This window comes from Columba livia, chromosome 1, assembly GCF_036013475.1.
Source record: "Columba livia isolate bColLiv1 breed racing homer chromosome 1, bColLiv1.pat.W.v2, whole genome shotgun sequence".
In the NCBI taxonomy this organism is placed as follows: domain Eukaryota; kingdom Metazoa; phylum Chordata; class Aves; order Columbiformes; family Columbidae; genus Columba; species Columba livia.
The window spans coordinates 163,859,627-163,880,983 of record NC_088602.1 but is presented as its reverse complement, the minus strand read 5'-3'; the positions used below and the strand labels follow the sequence as shown (position 1 = coordinate 163,880,983).

Sequence of the window (21,357 nt, the reverse complement as noted above, 5' to 3'; positions counted from 1 at the left end):
GTATCTCTGTGCTCTTCCACCTTCACTGGCATCTCACTGGCATTGGGCAGCAGAGCTGGGAAGTGAGAGGAGGAGGGTGTGCTGGAAGCCTTGGGGCCCGGGGAGAGGTGGTTTGCACACTTCAATTCAGACTCGTGTTCTGCAAAGCCTACAGGTTTAGTCTGGGCTGTCACAGGAGGATGAGATTACCTCTGGGTTTGTGAACAACCTTGATTTAATCCAGACAGAAAAAGGCTAATCTAAAAGAATTAACCTGATCATACTCACTGGAGTGAGTATGGAGTGAGACACACAGGTTCACCTCTTTTCTTGGGTAGGAACTTAACACTTTAGGAGAAGTCTAACCATCCAGTCTGTCTTGTTGAAGTTGTTCTACATTGTATAAATAATTATGCATTGTGCCAGAGGGAAGAAAAGAAAAATTCAAGTTTGGACTCTGAATTTGGAGTGTAACTTCAGTGTTGCTCCAAATCTGAACTGGGTCTATGCAGATTAAGATTTTAACTCCCCTGAGTTAAGTCATACTTTAAAACCAAATTAACTGAGCTACTACATTTATTGTTTCCCATCTTGAGGGTGGCTGACACATGAACTAGGAATATAGAGGTGCCTGTATTTCAGGCCACAATTCCAAATTCACAGACTTCAAATCATGCCAGCCTCTGAACCTACATTCAGAAAGATTCAGGCATCTGCAAATCAGAGCCTGAAAATGTCAGTCTGCCCATCCTATCTGTTCGTATAGCTTGGTGTTTCCAAGCATGGCCACTCCATTTGGGTGAACCTGGCTTCAATACAATCACATTAGCCCTCTCAGTTACAGTAAACCTGCATCCACTGTCTTTTTCAGCTGTTCTTCTGCCTCTCGTTTGTTCTGCTACCATCAGCTCCGGGGACATCGGTTCATTGACTGTTAAGGCCAAGGATAAGTGTAGTCCTGTTCACTCTACTGTCTCTTCTTTAGAAGAACCTTAAGAAGCTATTTGAAGTATTGAATGTGGGCACAGCTGAGTCCTGGGAATGTCCAGTTTCAGCCTGGAACAACACATGCATGGAAATGTGTGCCAACGGTGTGGATTTCCTTTACAGTAGAGGCATAACCCGTGTGTGAATTCACACTGTGCTTTATCATGAAATAAATAAGGCAGAGGACAGCATAATAGAACTTCCTCTGCATAAGGGTTTATCTGAGTCCTGTACAGGATAATCTGAAAGGGTTCTTGTCAAATGGATCTATAGTTTTTTTCGTTGTATAGTTTTGTTGTTTACTGTGAAACTCAGAATTCAGTGACAGGTAAAGTTATTTTTTGAGGAAGAACTTAATAATGCTCAATTACTTTTCTGATAGGCATTTTATGATGATATGTGATAGGTGTATACATTTTATGTGAATTTGGAAGTATGAAGGAAAAATACAAGATTTACCTTGCTACCTTTGGCTTGCTTGGTAGCAGCAGACCAATATATGTATTCCTTTTATGTTTGCAGCATGATACATCATTGCTGAATGGATTCTTCAGTCTGTTTAGTAACACATGACCTCTAATTGCTTTTGGAAAAAAGTTACTCTGGCAACATAAGTCAAACTGTAAAACTAAGTTGTGCATGTCCTGACAATTTATTACCGTTTAGAGCAGAAAATGAATTCTGCAAATCATACAGCAGCTCTTTTTGTAGGAGCTGCTCCTGGAGAAAAGTATGAACTTATTGATGTCTACAGCACATACTGAAACCTTGAAGTAATACACTGTTGTGCAAGGTTCATTATTTTAAAATATGATTTTGGATTGTGCCTGTAAATGTGGAAGTTTTAAAGGATGTAGGGAAGTTTCTTCCTCGATTTCATATTGATTCAAAGAAATCCTCTCTGTTTATGGAGATTTCATAATTGTGTGTAAAATGGGAATAGGATATCAAGGTGCTGACTTTTGTGGTCTGGCTGAAATAAGACAGTAAGGAGTTAGTCACAATACATTTAAAATAATAATATGCTGCACATATGCAAAGTAATTCACTAAATGAAAAGAAGTGCTTAGAAATTTCAGGAGGTTGAAATTTAAAGATCCTCATGTTTTATTGTAAAGTCCTGACTTCCAGCCCTCTAATTTCCAGCCTCCATTTACTTGTTATTAAGTGAACTCAGCAAAATTTGTCTTTTGCATTAAATGGCAAGCAGACAATATTATGCATTATGTCTTTAAGCTGATATAGATCTGAATGTCAGTTCTTCTTGAGATTTGTTTTTCTTTGACTACTTTGAAGCGTGCAGGAATAAGAACATTAGTCAGCCAAATGAATTTAGGAAGCTTGTATAACACTGCTTGGCACCCACTTTCGTTTGCATTAAAAAATATGTTCCTGAATAAACAGAGCTTTTTAGTGGTTATATTAAAAAGGAGGGAAAAAATATATCTCAAATATTTGTAATTGCTGTATTTTTCAAATTACTGTGGTTCTGCAATGTGTGGATTGCATTTCTATTCTAATAGCAAAAACTATCAATGCTGTATTTGACACCAGTTTAAATGGTTCTGATGAGTATTGCATTCTTTATTTTCAAGGAAGTATGAACCTTATTTATAAACCATAAGTTTAAATACTGTCACTGAAGATGCTTTGATCTTCTGTATTATAATCCCTGGCAAAGAATGTGCCCTAGATTTGCCATGCATTCTCTAAACCCATGTCCTTTAAAAATCCTGGCCGTAATCATAGTCTATTCCAAACTGTTTTGATAAATTTCTTCAGTATTTGTTCCTTTAATAGTGTAAAGCTGGGCAGTGAAAGCCCTCTTTTCAGGCTAGTAAATCCAGTGAAAATCTTGCTGTTTTTTAAAATATATAATTTCCAAGCAAGGTGGTGTTCATAATCCCCCATCAATTTTCTTCTGCTATGGATGTTGGAAGATTTTGTTCCCCCCGGGTTTGTGACCGAAATTTCTGATATTTTTTTCCTTTTTCTGTCATCCCAACTCAAGCCCACATTGTAAAATGATCATTCATTCTTCAAGTTTCTCTCTCCTCTCCCTATTGAGAGACTCTCCTCTCCCTATTGAGAGACTAAACTCACAGTGCTACCCTCATTTATTTGTGCACCGTTTCTGGCCTCTGCTGTGTTTAAATCAGCATCCTCACCTCTGACAATACAACTTCAGTAATTCTGGTAGCCAAAATACTGAAGGTGTCTCTGTCACCATCCTGTTTCCTTTTGCACAGTGTAGATTTCATCTCTGGTGAATGTTCTATATGGTTTCATAGTAGTCTGTGCATCTTTTTGAGGCCCATTTCAAATATTAATCATCTGAATAAACTGGTTTTATAGTGTATTTCATCTTGTCTGTAAAAACAAAGCAGCTCAGAATTAGGATGAATCCACTGTTCTGTGGAATACATTGTTTATTTATATGATTGCACTCATAAGCTATTAATATGAAGAGTCCTCTGAAATACTGGTCTGCCATTTCTAGAAGCAACAATACCTTTTTCTCTGTAACATCAGCAATTTTCTTAATATATTTTAAACTATTATAAATTATTATAAATAAATTATTTTATATTTATATATTTATATATTATTATTAAATTATTATAAATTATTTTCTTAATATAGTAAGAAAATCCTTTCTTGCTTTTTTTTTGTTTAAAAAAAAAAGCTCATATATTTATTGACACCAAAGCAAATCCTTTTAGAAGTTATTACTAATTTCTCCTGTATCTCAGCTTTGTCACGTAACCATATTAGAAATATCCGATTCAGTGTTTTCATTTGGCCTTTAAAAAAATCTGGCCTAAAACATTCTTTAAATCAGCTGGAGTGAATTTCCTGTCTTTCTTCTGTTTCTCCTCAGCACATTTTAAGAATTTGTTCTCACACACAGGTTTTAGCGATCAACTAGACATTTGCCAGTACTTTTGGTCATTTCCCACTGTAACAGAATGTTGTTGACATTACAGTCTGATGCATATATGAAGTTAATCTGAATTTAGCCCACTGGTTTCTTTCTATTGCAACAAGCCCCTTTTGCTTTGCATTCAATAACATTGTTTCAATTACTGTTGAATTTGTAGCTGTTTAAAGTGCTAATTGTTAAACTATAATGCGATTTTTGGTTTTATTCACTGTGACGGATTATTTTTCTTAACATACGCACTCCATTACTCATTTCAGAGTAAATGGCACAATTCCTACAAAACTGGGGAGAATTTTTTTCCTGCACAAGTTGACAAGTATCACTTAAGTAAACTTGCTAAGAAACTGTGTCACTTATGAAAATACCTAACTAGTCTTACAGGAGTTTCAGAGTGTAAACATTGAAAAGTATATAGTCTGAGGAGCTTTGCACTAATCTGGGATTTATTTTCTGTAAGATTAATTATGGAAGCCAAAGAAATTTCATGATAGGCCGAGCAGCTTAATGTGTCTTCTTTAAGAAGAGCGGTCCTAGGAAACTTGTGATAATTACATGTGTAAATCACATAACAAATCATATTATATTTTGTCAATAGTTGCATGAGTTTCTCTATCAGCACATCTATAACAAGGATGCTGTTGAACATATATCATAAGAGTAGTTTGACTATTGACAACTGTGGTTCTTCGTAATCCACATTGATATTTTTGACCATATATAAAGCTCTATAGGAAGCAAATGCTCTGCATACAATCTACAACTGCATTTTTTTATAAGTAGCTTCTGTGAAAATCATCAGTAAAGTTCAGGTAAAGTAGTTGTTTTTCCAAAGGGTTGCATTCTGTCTCATTGTTGTAAATGTTGTGAGTATACCAAATACTTCTTATCAGTTATTAACTGAATTTGAAGTATTGTGTTACTGGTGTCTTTGGAATTATATTGTATAGGCATCTCTATTTAATAGGCACTTATATTTCTGAAAAATAGTAGAGATTTGGGGAGCTTTTTTCCTCAGATTATTTTTCTTCCAGTTGTGTCTGCATCTCCATAGTCATGCTGAACTGCAATCTGTCTGACTCAACATCTTCTTTCAGTATGTTTACCCCACGATTTCTGCAGTTTTTAAGGAAAGCCACAAGTGGAGCTTCAGGTTTACGTTTAGATATCTACAGTTCTCTATAGTTACCACAACTCAAGCGAAAACGTTGAGGCAGCATTTGAATGACATTTGTATTAGTTCTGTGGTCACAATTCTGTGACAATGGAATTAGCTGTGTCTCTTTGTTCTAAGCAGAGGGCACTTGCACGTTGACGTAGATCATGGGAATGCGCCTGTTCTTCCCGGAAACACAGGGGAATTGTGGGGTAACACTCAAGTGCTAGAAACATGTTGGTGGAGTTTGCAGTCACTAGCGTCTACAAATCCCAAACAAAATTTAAAAAATAATAATAAAAAATAAAATAAAAAATAACTAATGCCATCCACAAACCACCAGGACATTAGAATTACAGTTTGTGTGGACAGGTTTAAAGTTTGGGGCAAGATATAAATTACGACTCAGGTTAATTTTACAGGAAAGGCAAGGTGTTTATAACTTGGTAAAATTAGCTGATCATGGTGTTCCCTTCATTTTCCTAAATATATAGTCACTCTCCACTCATTAACTCCTAATTCTTGTCTTTAGAGTTAATGAATATGCCCAGAGTTTAAAAAATAATTTTTCTTAACAGCTTGCCTCTATTGTTGAGTTGTCAGCAGATCTTGCTGTATTTAAACCAGCCAGTGGAAGGAAGGTGTGAACATTGCATTAATAGAGTTGAATGAAAGGAGTAGAAAAGCCCAGCTCCTGCAACACAAATGCTTTCAATGTACTAAAATTCTTTGTGCTTCAAAATGGGTGAATAAAGACAAAGTGTTGAAATTACTTATTTAGCTTTAAAAGAAAAATAAAAAGATTAAAAAAAAAAAAAAAAGAGTAGCCCTATATTGTATCTCCCTTATCATAACAGTTTGAGGAAAACATGATTTAGAGACAGAAAGCTAAGTGTAGGAATAAGCCATTAAATTGTAACATGGCAAAAACCTAAGAGGTAACATTCCCTAATTGTCAGCAACCTCATATAGTTCAATCTGGTAAGAGGGTTCACAGATTGATGACAACATGTGCAAGCTACATAAATTACTCAGGTTAATTGAAACTAAAAGAGATTCTGAGGAACTTTGTAAAGGTTTAGAGAAGATAAAAGAACAGATGGCATGATGGCAAGTGGAGTTTGTTGTGTTGAAGTGCAAGGGGGCTGCATTTTGGAAGGAATGTTTTAGACTAATTGTAACTACATTAATAAGAACAGTTTTCATGAGTTTGTACAAACTTTTTACAAGCTCTATTTTAATATTCTTGTAGCAATACTTGGTCAGGAAAAATGGGTGAAAAATCCCTATATTTTACCTGTGCTAGAACAAATCAACCAACATACTGAGATGCAGTAGGAGCAGGAAGAGAAGTGTAAAAGGAGAAAGCTTTTATGATGGTGATAGTCAGCCATCTTGAAAAAAAGTACTGCTTGCCCCATCAGAAAAAAAAGAATATAACAGAAATGCTGATGGTAAAATAGGGAAAAGCATTATACGGAAATAATGCATATGAAAGGGGACTGAAAGCTGAGGGCAAGAAACTACTGAGAGATCTGTATAGTGGTACATAAGAAGCAGTAGTGAGAAAGATTACTGGACATTGCTCATTTTTTCTTGGTACACAAGAAAAGAAATATTTAACACAACTGAAAGTCAGAAGATGCTAAAACAGGCAATGCTACCTTCACACACAATTAGCAGTCTGGAAAGCTTTTGACACTAGATATAATATGGCTTGAAATGGAGCTTGATAAATGTCAGAGTGAGCCCAAGAGGTCACATCCACCAAAAGTGGTAGTTCTAGTCTTCTCATCCTTGCATGTCTCTTCTCCTCCTCCACTCATTCCTCGGGGATTAGTTTTCTGTCTCTGAGCTGAATTGGCTCATCATTGGCTGTGAATTTACTGACTTGCAGAGGGGTCGGGTGAATGTCAGAGCAGGGAAGCTGCAGAGAAGGAGATGCTGAGAGCCTCTCTTAGCAGCAGGGAGCTATTAGGTTGCTTAGACCATCTCATTAACCTCGACTGAAGAAAAAAGGATTATACACTTAAGTAACTAAAAAGCCCTGGTTACTTTAGTTTGTGCTCTGAGCATGAAAGGTTGCTTATCTTCTAATTCATGCAATTAGGGAGAAATTTTCAAATAGGCAACATATTCTGTAAGTGTGAATGATCAGGCTTCTTCAGTTTTCTGTGGCTACCAGACTGATCATGTACCGATCTGACACCTCTTATTTTCCAAATCTTCATTCCCTTAATTGCACAAGTCATATTTGGCCTAATTATAAACTCAGTTTCATATACAACCATCTGCCAAAATTACCATCTGTAACAATTCAGCCTTTAGTTTTGAAAAAAGGAAAATCCTTTGAAATAAATTGTAGCTGAACTCCAATTACAAATGAAAATAATGACAGCTGAGACATACTGAAAGATCTTTATTTTATCATGTGAGTATGAATGGTTAGAACTCATAACATTTTATGCAATGCTGACAAGTTGCATAACCCCAGCCATTGAAAGACAGTGGAGTTCCCATGGACCATTCCTCAAAGAAGCTCTTTACAGTATTTCAGTACCAACAAGAAAAGGCACTTAAAAGTATGTCCTCCCCTTTTAGGGGTGCACAGGAATTCAAAGTATCCTTGAGTTTCTGATGCAGTAACGCAGTCGCTGGCTCTTTATGTTGTAGGAAACATTTTGATCATTCTCATCCATTTTTGCCATCTTCAACTTACATTGTCCTGAAACAACTTCATACATTGGTTCAAATTCCTAAAATGGCCACTCTGGCAATTTGCTTTATCTAAAAAAAAAAATAAATAATGTGTATGTCACATGAAAATAATTTCAGAAAAAACTTTCAAAATTAACAGTGGAACAATGCATTTTAGTAAATCTTGAAAAAGATACTGATGTTCATTTTCTGTGGTAAAAAGATGTGCAGCTGGAATAATAATATCTCTTAGTTATTTTTGATATATGAAAATTTTTCAATTTAGATTAAAAACTTAAGAAAATGTTGCTGATTTGTTCCTACTAATATGCCAACTTAATTACTTTCGGACAAGGCATAATGTATTTGTAATTCCAGCTTGCTGAGGTAAATGGCTTATTGCCTGCCCAGTGCTTATGTTGCCTTGCAAGCATACTTAAATGTTTTGAAGATTAGTTTCTAATTTGATGTGCCAGTTACCTGATTTGTCTGCAGTCTCACAAGCTTTAACTTCAAGGCATTTGAGATTAATCTCATCCATCAGTATATCCCTTTGGATAAATATTATTGTCACAAAAAATATTGATTTGTTCTTAATTCATTTATATTTCAATAACAGTGTAAATGTAAGATTGTGTTGTTCTTTCACGGATCATTACCTTAAAGCTAAATTGTTCAGTTTGGTTCTGAGAATGTATAGGAAAGCGTCTGATTCAAATAATGTAGGAAATTAAATGCTGAGCTTAGAGCATTTTTTGAAGGTAAAATTATTTACTGGGTAGATTTCATGAATATATACGAGAGAATGGAGTTGAAATCAGGATCTGGAATTTAAAAAGGTTGTTTTGTTTTTTGTTTTTTTCCAGTCGGAAAATTATTTAAATCTGGGTTTGTTTTACTCTGTGTTATTTGGAAAGAGCTGAGATAAAACAGCATGTTTCTCACATTTCTTGGTGCACTACTAACATGTGCAGCTCAGCTTGTCAGGTAGTGATAAGAAGTACAACATTCTGAACAACCTACTGAAATCTTGCAAATGAGTAGTTTGAAATAGGTACAGGGAGAATGTAAGCCTCGCCATGCTGTTTCTGATGGGCTCATTGAAACTTTGTTTCATTATTAACAAATGTGCAGTCATATGCTCAAAGTTTTTGAATGGTAAGGTTTAAACTTACACATTTCCCAGGGAAGTATTGCAAGAGACTTTCTGGTTAGCTCACTATTGTATCAAGAAACGCCATGTAAATGAACAAAGAACAGCAGTATTTTTATTGGTACGAATCAGTTCAACATGTTCAAAGTCCTCAGGGTTTTTCCTGCATCTCCTGATAAAGGAAGATGAAAACTTGGCACCAAAGCTAGGACATGACCAGGAGATCATAGAATCATAGAATCACAGAATGCTAGGGATTGGAAGGGACCTTGAAAAATCATCTAGTCCAAGCCCCCTGCCGGAGCAGGAACACCTAGATGAGGCTACACAGGAGTGTGTCCAGGTGGGTTTTGAATGTCTCCAGAGTAGCAGACTCCACAACCTCCCTGGGCAGCCTGTTCCAGTGCTCTGTTACCCTCACTGAGAAGAAGTTTCTTCTCAAGTTTAAGTGGAACCTCTTATGTTCCAGCTTAAACCCATTACCCCTTGTCCTACCATTGTTTGTCACCGAGAAGAGCCTGGCTCCATCCTTGTGACACTCACCCTTTGTATATTTGTAAACATTAATAAGGTTACGCCTCAATCTCCTCCAAGCTAAAGAGCCCCAGCTCCCTCAGTCTTTCCTCATAAGGGAGGTGCTCCACTCCCTTGATCGTCTTTATTGCCCTATGCTGGACTCTCTCCAGCAGTTCCCTGTCCTTCTTGAACTGAGGAGCCCAGAACTGGACACAATATTCCAGGTATGGTCTCACCAGGGCAGAGTAGAGAGGAAGGAGAACCTCTCTCGACCTATGCAGGTTTCACAGGTTTCATTTTTCTTTCTTTCTTTTTTTTTTTTTTTTTCTTCTTTTAAATGGCTTGGTTGTTTTTTTTAATCTTTTCCTCTGACTAATTCTCTTCTCAAAACTTCCTGCAGTTTTTGTTGATGTTGACTACAGATTATTATTAAAATGTCTGTATTGGCTGTTTATGGGACCAGAAGCCGCCTTCATTGCCTAACAACATGTTTTGTTGAAGATAGAACATAGTGTGGAAAGTTTTATGTATTTGTTTTAAAACTTACACTGTTTCTAGCAAACTGAACAGTGTTATGTTGAATTTTCCTCTGCATATTCACTTATGGCACATAGTGGGTCATCTGTTGACTTAGTGTTTTGTACATAAGATGCTTGTAAAACATGCTTGTGTTAAATGTGTAAAGCCACATTTCTGAATCATTAATGAGTATACAGGCACATAATTTATAGGCATTATGTCCAATATTCCAAATTTCTCTGTTAAGTAAAAATAGACCAAAGGGCCAGAAACTCAAGTTTCGCTATGGAAGACCATGACTTGGCCCCATATTTGCAGCTGAGCACTGCACTGATGATACTTTTTCATCCTGTAGTAGAGCTCTATGTGAAGGATGTTTTTTATCCCTGTTACATGCTCCAAGGTAATTACATATGTTTAGAATAGTGCTTATTAAAGAATCTTTTGAATTCTGAAAGAATGAGTAACAGGTTTTATTACTTATATTAGAAATTTGACGTGTCACTACTGATGATGGAAGAAAACCTAAAACATCCTTTAAGTATTTCCCAAAAGATCCAAGATGAAAAGCAGCTGAAAAGCAGAATGACCTTCTTTCATCAATGCTGTAGTTAGTGTTGAAAACTTTGACCAAAAAGGCTTGGCAAAAAAAACCCACACACCAAAACAAACAAACAAACAAACCAAAACAAACAAACAAAAACTTCTGTATCTCCTGGCTTTTTGGTGTCAAGTTTTCATCTTGTGTGAAAACATCTCAGTTCTGGTGCATCTGAATTTCCTGTTCCAAGCCTTTTTAAGTTGATGCAGATGCTGTTTTCTGGAATATATCCAGAGAAGACAGCTTTTATGTGAGTAAATTGAGAATACGTTTTATGTCAGCTATTATTTATCAATGGGATAAACTGCTCTGACTAATGAAGAACAATTCTATTTAAAAGTTGCATGACTTTGATTTTAAGTTGTTTGCTCCTCTTCAGAAGCAACCACCTGGCTGGATAACACATGCATTGTAATAGCTGCAACAAGGCTCAGTAAGAGGTGGGGTAATCCTGTATTTACATTTGCTGAAAAGAAGAGCCTGTGAAACTAAGATACCGTAGAAAGTGAATAAATACAGTTTCTAATCTGAGAGGAGGTAAGAGAAAGGGAATGCTTGCTTTATTTTCCATGGGGTTTTGAGTTTTTATGTTGCTTCTGTGTGGCACTGGAAGTCAGATGGGCTTTTTAATTAGGTATAAGGAAGATTCGGATTGTAGGCTTGACCTCCATAAATACATCAAGAGAACAAACTGGAAAGATGGGAGTATAACTACATAAGCAAAGGAGCAGTGTTGCCACGAGAACACATTGATATAAACCGCTATCAGTACACTTAAACTGGACAGTGCAAGAAGGCTTTTAACCATTGGAACAGTGAAGAACTGAAACAATTTCCCAAGATTCACCTCAAATACTGTGTTCAGTTTTGGGTCCCTCACAAGAAAGACACTGAGGTGCTGGAGAAAATTCAGAGAAAAGTGATGAAGCTGGTGAGGGGTCTGGAGCACAAGCCTTATGAGCAGCGGCTGAAGGAACTGGAGCTGTTTAGCCTGGAGAAAAGGAGGCTGAGGGGAGACCTTATTGCTCTCTGCAACTACCTGAAAGGAGTTTGTAACATGGAGGGTGTTGGTCTCTTCTCCCAAGTAGCAAAAGATGGGATGAGAGGAAATGCCCTCAAGTTGTACCAGGGAAGGTTTGTATTGGATATTAAGAAAAAATTCTTCGTGGAAAGTGTTGCCAAGCATTGGAACAGGCTGCCCAAGGGAGTGGTTGAATAACCATCCCTGGAGGTGTTAAAAAGATGTGTAGATGTGGCATATAAGAACATGGTTTAGTGGTGGACTTGGCAGCATTAGTTTTATGGTTGGACTTGATGATCATAACTTGTATGATTCTATGATTCTATGATTATTCTGCTCACTCCCACTTTACTCCTACGCTATTTCTGTTTGGTTATATCCAGTCCAATTACACATCTGAGCTATCTGTGACATCAAAGGAGGGGGGTGTAACTGAACTGTTATCTGAAGCCTACCTATCCCAGGAGTTACCTGAAGTCCACATTGACTTTGAAGACTGATATATGCTGTGGAATGGGGCAAATCAGTCAAGAGATATGTGTTCTAGGAATACCAGTTTTTTGATTTCCTACACCTAGCATATGTTGGAATTGAGGTTGCTGATACCATTTGCATTACTAGCAAATGATGCCAGAGCTTTTCTGGGTGGACTGCAGAGTACCACATTTGCGTGATGTTGGTCATGATATCTTCAAAATGGCAGAGGGACCGAGGAAAGCTGCTGGGCCTCAATCCCGTGATCTTTATCATGATGTAAACTACATAATTTATGGAACTTCGGTTTCTCACCTTACCCTGAGTGCTCTTGTAGACCAGCAATGTAGACAGCAGCTATAAAAAGTCAGGAAATTAATAGTCTCATGATATATAGTACAATACTGATGTGAAAAAACATCATTCTTCCATGCTGTCAAAGTTTATACTGGTGTTGGCATATCTGAGAGATTCAAATAGGGTTCTTTAATCACATTTAAGTTCATAATTGTAAGGATGTAATACAATTTAGGTAGGTGGATGAAACACACTTAATCTTGTCCATACTGGCATCTAGTTTTAGTCTGTGTTCAGCAATTATCCTTTTGTAATGAGATCTCTCATATAGAGCAGGTCGGCGAAATTAGTTCTGAATTTGCATCCTGTAAAAATGCAGGGCCTATCAGGGATGTTATTAAATGAATTCAAAGTTCATAAACAGAACAATATCTTTCTGTGAATGTGTGTTTGCTTTAAGATCGAGTTGACCAGTCTGTGATTTACATTCCAAAAATCATCATGTGGTTATACAAGAAAGTATAAAAGGATTGGGAAAAGAAAAGGAAAAAAAAAAAAAAAAAAAGGAGAGAGAGAAACTTGCATAAAAACTTCTAAACTTTGTATAAGAATTTCTTTTTCCTGATGTTTTCTTTCCAGATATTCAAATGTGAACTGAAAATTCTTCAGATTTATAATATAGTTTACTTTCTAGGAAAGTTTATGTGCATGAGAGAGTAAGAATGCACTTAACCTGTTTTACTTCATACTACAAATCAAATACTAGGGAGGACAGAGACATTTTCATCATGTACATGGGTTTCATTGTATGCTAAGTATTGAAATAGATGATGTTTTTGCTGTTCTTGATTTTTTTTATTTTTTAAATTTTCAGTATAATAGTTGTCCCAGCCCAAATTCCATGTGTTTTGTAGTAAATGGTAAGGAATAAAGATGCAATACAAAATTTCTTTAAGAACTCTTATTCCATTTTCTTTACTGGTTCTTGAAGGCCTAAGATTAAAAGAGGTGGCTCTATATAGATTTTCACTATCATTCAAAAGAATATTCAAGATTGTGGATTTTTTGCACAATCTTGGCAAACAAGCAGGACATCTGAAATAGATCTTTAAAACCAATCTTTAATTAAATATTTTACTTAAGAGAATGACTTTTCATTCCCTGAGGAAGTCAGATTATCCAGCTCCATATAGTGTGAGAATCTTGTCCTCCCTGCCAAGATAATCTTGTATCTTACTTTGCTTTCCCCTTTCAATTACTTAAAAATGCCTTTGGATTTATGCTATAAAACTCTAAAAAAGTTCTCAGGAGAGGAGAAAAAAAAAAAAAAAGAAGACAACTTCCTCTTCGGAGCTTGTGGGAGGTTTTGTTGAGTCAACTGAAATCTGATTTTCTACTGATTTCTATTTTGATTGTGTAGGTATTTTGGCTCTCAGTGTCTCCATTAACCGAAGAAGTAGATATTGATCTCTATCACTCTAAAGTGGTATAGAAAAATGTCCTGGATGATTTTAAGGGAACTTTACAAGAAGGGTAAAAAAATAACTCTTGCCAGTAGTTATGTCCTAAAAAGACTGTGCTAAGTCCAAAATCCCTGAAGGTGCTCATAATCTCTAACTATGACTTAACAGGAAGACTTCTTTCAAAATAGGGGAGGGGAGGGGTATTTGTTTATTTGTTTGTGGTTTTGTTTATTTTGTTTTGTTGGTTGTTTTTGTGGGGGGCGGTGTTAGTTTTTGTTCTTGTGGGGTTTTTTTATTTTAATATTTTTTCCTATTGAAACCTTTTTTTCCATAAAACTCCTGGTTCTGTGCAGAACTAGAATTCTACCTGATGGATGCTAATCAGTAAATATTTATTTTGACACCATTACCACATGGTCTGGAGGCAACATCCATATATGAGTACCTGTCTTTTGGTAACTTCACTTCCCAGTGTTTGGGAACTAAACAAACTGGCTGTCATCCAGGACACATTTAGGATGCATGGAAACTGCCTGAATCCCTGATTGTCAAGGGAGATTAAAGAGTGGACAAAAGGGAGATTAAAGAGTGGACAAAATTTATTACAGAACAGATAACATTTTTAAAGAGCCAAAGCCAACATTTTTAGAACAGCCAAATATTTTGCATTGGTATCCTTACAGGGATGGCAGACACATACATTAATTTACACATTAAAAACACTCTTTCGTAGTTTACTGAACATAATTGCAAAATACATTGATTTGCAAGGCAAACTATATCAATTTACACTTCTTGCTTATTATGTTCATCTTGATTACAGCTGAAACACAGCAGGAGTGTGGTTGCACCTTGCTAAGTGCAACAGAAGCACATTGGCTGGAGCAGCCTGCTGCTTCTGCATCTGTCAAGGAGTGCTGGAAGGAGTAGAGGATGATAGTAATTGGCCTGAGGTTGCATGAAATGAAGTTGGCATATAGTCTAAGCAGCTTCCTAGTTTGCCCAAGATCTGGATGGTGGGAAAGAACAGTGTGATTCATCACTTTCTCAGCAAAGTAAGACCATTATCTTAAATTTGTCTGTCTCAGGAAAAGGGTGTGCATAACTTGACGAAACTAGAGAACGGTTTCTCCTTCCAGCTGAAGAAAAAGTAGTGAAGAAAAAGTAGTTCTGCATTAGCATTTAACAGATTTGGAACAATTTTTATCCATTGACCTGAACAGAGTTATTTCTGATTCATTAACAGTGTACCTTAGAAGGGAACATGGTCTGTAAGCCCCTGGATACAGCAGTTGGCTTTTCCTTTGCACATGTGGCTGGTGGAGTCCAGCAAGTGCCACTTTAGCATTCTGCCACTAAATAGAAAGTTAGCTGAAAAATCCTCTTCTTGTCAGTTGTCATTAGGCATTCCAGAAGTACTGCCCAAGAAAGTGAGTGTACAAAGGTTAGGGGGAAGAGATTTTATGGTTGGAAACATCATGGAAAGGCAAATACATAATGTCACAAAAAGATCAAACAGCTGTGAAAACAGGTTGCCTGTTGAACGCCTTTGAATTTAGGGGCAATGCCACCTTTTCCTTCTTATGTTTGGAACAAGAACTCATTAATTTCCTTGTCCCTTACCCCATGAAGTACCCTCATATTATTTGTTTTAGATATTATATGCAGAAGTGGGTATAAGAGTATTCTGCACTTCATAAATAACATAAATAACATGTTCAAATATTTCATGTCTAAAGCACTCCAAAACTTACTCTGAAATAAGTGACCAGTATTTCTGTAGTCTGTGTTTAAATCAGAATATAAATAAATCACTCTGATACTCCCTGCTGAATTTTGTTTACTTTTATCATAATTCTCCCCACTACACATCATTGTTTAAAAAAATGAAGAATAGTATCAGTCACTAGAAAAGTATGCATCTGCTTTTTGTAATCTTAACAAAGCTTATAGGGTGTGATCCAAAGATTTTTTAGGTGTCTCACCCCAGCAGGGTGACTCACTGAGCTGGAGTTAGCCTCTGTTTTGTTCAATGGACTGCTAAAAGGTTATTCAAGAAAACTCACATGTTGACTGGGGAGCTTCCCAGAAGTTAGGGCGCCCAGATGGAGGAGCATGTGCAAGGCGAGGATACACATAAACCTTCTGATGCCTGTGCAGCGAACTGTCTTTTTTTTTTTTCCTATGTAATGGCTTGCCAGTGTAAAATGCATAAATGTTCTGAATAATAAGGTTCAGGAGTACCAGTATACCCCCATTTTGCCCCTTCTGGCTAGGAAGCCATTGTAGGTGGGAAAGTGCCTTTGGTGGTATTTATTAGGGAGATGTCAGAGGAACAGATCTCAACTCCCATGAGTTGGAATTACCTTGGTTAGAAGAAATTTAACCTTGGTCTGTCACTCATTAGTAAATACCCTAGTTGGCAGGCTATTATGTTCGGTGAGACCAGTGCAGATTTTTTGAAGGACAGGGATGGGTGTACACTAGACTTAATGCTTCAGCTATGTGTTTTTTAAGGATCATGCAATGTTTACTCCAGCTACACTGAAGTTATCTCCAGGGTACCTGAGAGCATGTAGGAACCTTTCCAGTTCCAATTTTGCTTGCCAAAGTACTTCACTGCTTCCAGAACTAGATGGTAACGGGTGGGTGACTTTTTTTCCACATCTAACTCGCTCTTTTGGGGTTGGAGCAATATTTAGCATTTAAGCAATATTTAGGCACAGCCATTTAGACTGTTAAAGTTAGTGTTGTCATTTGCACAGGTAAAAATATCACTGAATACCATGAAAATGGGAATTGGATTACATTCTGTATAAATGCTCTTCTTTCAGTCGAAGATAATTCCACACTGAAGGTGAATTTCTTAATTGGTTAAAGACAATCCTTCCATGACTTTAATTATCTCTATCACAACAAAATATCTAAATAGATTAGTAGACATATGAGATACTTATTGTGCTTTCATGCTTTTGGATGCTTTGTGGTTAAAAAAAAAAAAAAATCAAGATCTTTTCTTGCTATTTTCTTTTTCTCTGAATCTTCTTACAAAAGGCTTTATAAGGCGTAAGTATGAATACTGTTAGCTATCCCAGACTGACTAACCAATGTTTTCTATGGCAGAAGTTCAGAAGATATAGCTCCCCAAAACAGCGTGCAAACACTGCCTGAGGAGCCAATATTGAGAGATGTTCCTACCTCAGCATTAAGAGAAGTGAAAAATAAATTTGGGAAGCCTGGCCCAGGGTAAATGGTGTTTCACATTGTCAGCTAACCCTAATGTAGCCGTGGCTTGGTTGTGGTTAACTGAATGATTATTCAAAAAAACTGGGCTGAAAAATTCTGTGGCTAACATGCTCTGAATTCAAGAAATTTTATAATGAAGAATCCATTCATCTGTATAGTTACTACATCTCCCTGTGTTTAAATAGTTTTTTTTGCATTTTATTATTTTCCCTTTTTTTTTGGTGGATGATTTCTCCTTGTTATGATTAGAATTGTTAGCAGAACAAAGAGATATTTGGAAATATCCAGACTTTCCAATATTTGTCTTATTTAGTAATGTGGTATTCCCCTTGCTGCTGAACATTAACCAGCATGACTCAATATCTTTGATAGCATACTGTGAAAAAGATGCTAACACATTCATTCAGTGGCTTTTGTCAACACTCCAGATCATAAATGAAGAACAAACATGAAAAAGTTGTTGATTTGCCACTGAAAGGATGGCCTTCAACACTCTGGATCACTAGCTAAGTCTCTAAAATGCTGTTAACCAAAATTATAGATTGTGGCATATAGGCAATAATAAAAATCTTTTGCAGAAAAATTGAAAGTGTATACTGTAAATCTTTGATCTGAATTATCCTTTCCAGTCTAATCATTACTTTTCCCCCCTTTCACAAAATCAACCTAAATATTCACTATTTAAGAGATTTCAGAGTACAAAAACAATTGAATAATTTTTGAGTCAAAAATAGGAAGAGGCCCTGTGGTATACAGGTCTGCCTCCTGCCTGCCACTTATCTTCAATTTAATGCTAGTAGATGATGTATGATTAAATCCTGTGGCCAGCTTTGAAAATGCCATTTTAGCTTGGAAGTAATTATACATGGAAATCTGTTACAAGTGTTGTGTGGGTAACATTCATTTATGCTTAGTAAAGTGTAAAACTGGAATCTCTATTTATAAAGCTGTTGTTTAAGGTTCCCTTTTGTTCTGTCCTTGATTTAATTCAGTCTATACAAGTTTTGCTCAAACAGCAGGTTTGGTCATTAGTAAATAACACAAAAATAGCTTAGCTCTTTGATCTAAACAGTTCTTACATACAATGTGCCTGTAGGCATGTGTAATATAAATATTTTGTAAGTGCAAATAATTAAAAGATTTTGGATAATAGGCATGTTGAAACTAGCAGTATATTGCAGATTTTCAGTTCCTGTTGGATGAGACAGGGAACAAATAAGCAAGAAAAACCTCAAATCTTCTCAAAGATTATAAAGCATTTGTTTTTAATAGCAGTTATAAAAAATTACTATGCTTTAAAATTCCAATATTTACATAGGAAAAAAACATGTGTTCTTGTTGATTTGCATAATTATAGAATGTGTAGTGATTTTAAGCTTCATGTGTGGGGTTTCTTTAGATCCAGAAGTATGAAAACTGACAAGATGCATCAGAGTTCTGGTTTTATTTCGAGAGTGCTGCCACTTTTGTTAATATTCCTCAGTCGATCTGGCAAAAAACTATTTCCAGTTAAAGAGTGTTGTTACTTTTTTGATTGTTTAACTGTTAGGTTAAACATCGTCCTATGACAGTGACACAAGTCAGTGAACAAATCCCATCTTCCTTTACATACTACTTGGTGGTGAGGAACCCAGTAAAGAAATCAGTGATTTCTGGTGTGGACTCCATCTGCGAAGGACACATCAGGGAAATATCCCTGAATCCCAGGAAGTGTAACTGCAAGCATACTGTTTAACCCTGAAGGTAGAACTGCTTTTCTGAAATTCTTAAAAGTGGTATAGTTAGTCCATTTTGGAGCTGGTTGTCATTAATTTCTTGCCTTTTTATAGCAGTTGTGTTCCAAAAATCACAGTGGGGAAGTAGTCTGTTAACCTGAGGTCCTCTTTGGTTTCCTCTGATTCTGGAATTTATGTGAGGAGAAGGAGATGTTTCTCTGGCTACTTAAGGCTAGCTCTTAAATTACTTTGAACTTCTATACACTGCAAGGAAATCTCAAAGGTCCTTTCAGATACTAGCAGCATTGTTGTCACTGCTATATGCAAAAGACAGAATCACAGAATCATAGAGTAGTTTGGGTTGGAAAGGACGCTCAAGTTCATCTGGTCCAATGCCCCTGCAATGAGCATCTTCAACTAGATCAGGTTGCTCAGAGCCCCGTCCAGCCTGGCCTTGAATGTGTCCAGGGATGGGGCATCTACCACCTCTCTGGGCAACCTGTGCCTGTGTTTCACCACCCTTATTGTAAAAAATTTCTTCCTCATGTCTACCCTGAATCTCCCCTCCTTTAGTTTAAAACCATTGCCCCTCTTCTTAACAAAGCAGAAGTACAAACACACCAAGGCTGCCCAAATTACTCAAGAGGACGAATGTCAGCAGAACCAGGTTCCCACATTTCAGGGCTCACTACCCTTTCATTAGAAAGCAGGGCATAGATACAAGGTTGTTATCTCTTTTGTCTCGAGTGTGGCTCCAGGCATCTCCTGAGAGCTTGGCTTGTGCATATATGTTTAACTGCAAAGCTGCTGCATAGCACAAGACACAGAGGTTTTGTAAGACTGTTAAGCACCTAACTTCATGTTAGGTACTTAGTGTCAATTCTTCACGTAGGTAATTCTTCTCAAAAATTATTTCTACAAATATTAAATTAAAAGTATTTCTAAATTCTAGTTATGTTGAAGCAAGAGGCATTCTCAAAAGACATGCTGCATGTTCAGTGTGTGCTTTGCTTAGAAAATTTTTGTGATCCTGTGGTGTTTGAAGGTACAGTTTAGGGAAAGCTGAGTGCAGGCTCCACCAAAATGGGTGGTCCTGGCTTGTCCCATCTGTAATGGAACATTTCTGCTGTTTCAGTCACCTGGATCAGAAAGCTCATCTGCCTGAAAAATAGCACAGAAAAACAAAAATGGAAGTTGTCTGCTGGTACAGCTGGCTAAACCATCTCATCAGTGCTAGTGCAAGAGGCAGGGGAGGAGGCTAGATTGTCTTTTCTAGCAGCAGCCCACACTGGTTTTGCCTAAATGAGTCAGAAAGCAATATTCTAAGAAAGCAAATGACCAGTTTTGCTTGACATGTGAGATACATGTAAGACTTAAAAGGTATAAGATACAAGAGGGAGATTTACTTGTCATTTAACAGCTCTAGGGAAATTGGCTGGCGCTGTTCCATCATGTTTATGTAGCTCCCAAGCTATCTTCATCATCATACTTCCCTAGCTCCTCTAGGTTACTATAATGATACTTAATCTTTCAAATCTATGATTTTCTCTCTCTGATTTTCTAGGGATCTTCATCTATGTTGCTTGATTTGCTTTGGTTTTAAATGGAAAGGTTGGATAGTGTTTGAAGCCAGTGCTGGAGATGGGAGCTCTCTACTTGTCACAGGGAACAGACAGGGCTGAGATGCATCTTAGTACATGCAAAAGCAAATTCTTGTCTCAGTCCTGCACTCATGGAGGCTTGGGAGCCTGCACAGGCAAATTCCTTACTTGCAGTAAATGTACACCATCATCGGCTCTTGCTGACAGCTTCAGTCAGCTGGCACAAGAAGCTTCACAACCCGAGGCAACTTTTGATTATCCATAACTTAAATGCTTTAACATTCTGGAAGTAAAGATCTGTAGCTTAAACCTGGCACAGGGCTCTGTGGGAAACCAGCAAAGCACAAGGAACAACAGAAGGCGAGGAAGTTCAGGCAGTGTAGCCAAGGAGACACCCAGGTGCATTGCAGCTAGTTATCTGGTGCTTTTCTGGCTGTGTCCCACAAGCCTTTGTGAGTACGTTGCTCTGCTATTCCTAACAGGATTTAGGAAGGGATGTAGTGCCAAAGCCAAACTGCCACTCCTGAGATGCCAGGGTACGTCACTTAAAGAAAAATGTATTATATTGCTGCTTGAGATCTCAGTATTTGACCAGAGTTCAGTTGTAGTTTTGCTTGCAGTTTAAGTACCCAAATGTACCCAAATGGTCGTGATTATGAACTTTCTCCTTTTATCTTGCTGTGGTCTGGTATAATTTTGTTCCTTATCATCCATTATCACATTAGGGGCACAGGTTTATCAAGTGCCTTATCAGGTGAATGATAAGTATTTAGTTAGTTTTGTGTCAACGATGAAGAATATTGCAAAGTTTGCCTTTTGCTCTTCTTCGGTACTGGTAAACTTTGCAGAAACTCACCTAAGTGAGATCCCGTGCAAGTAATCTGATGGCTCAATGCCAGGTTTTCCATTATTATTCTAAAGGTTTCCAGAAAGGATCAATTAAGTGCATTTCTGTGGATCCCTGCCATGAAATTATATTATAGTGCTACAA

General features: G+C 37.1%; 1 protein-coding gene across 3 annotated transcripts in view; it reads left to right on the top strand.

Annotated features, from left to right (window-relative positions):
• The window catches only part of KITLG (KIT ligand), a 58,456-nt gene that overhangs the window by 5,544 nt on the left and 31,555 nt on the right, over nt 1-21,357 (top strand). The window lies entirely within an intron of this gene.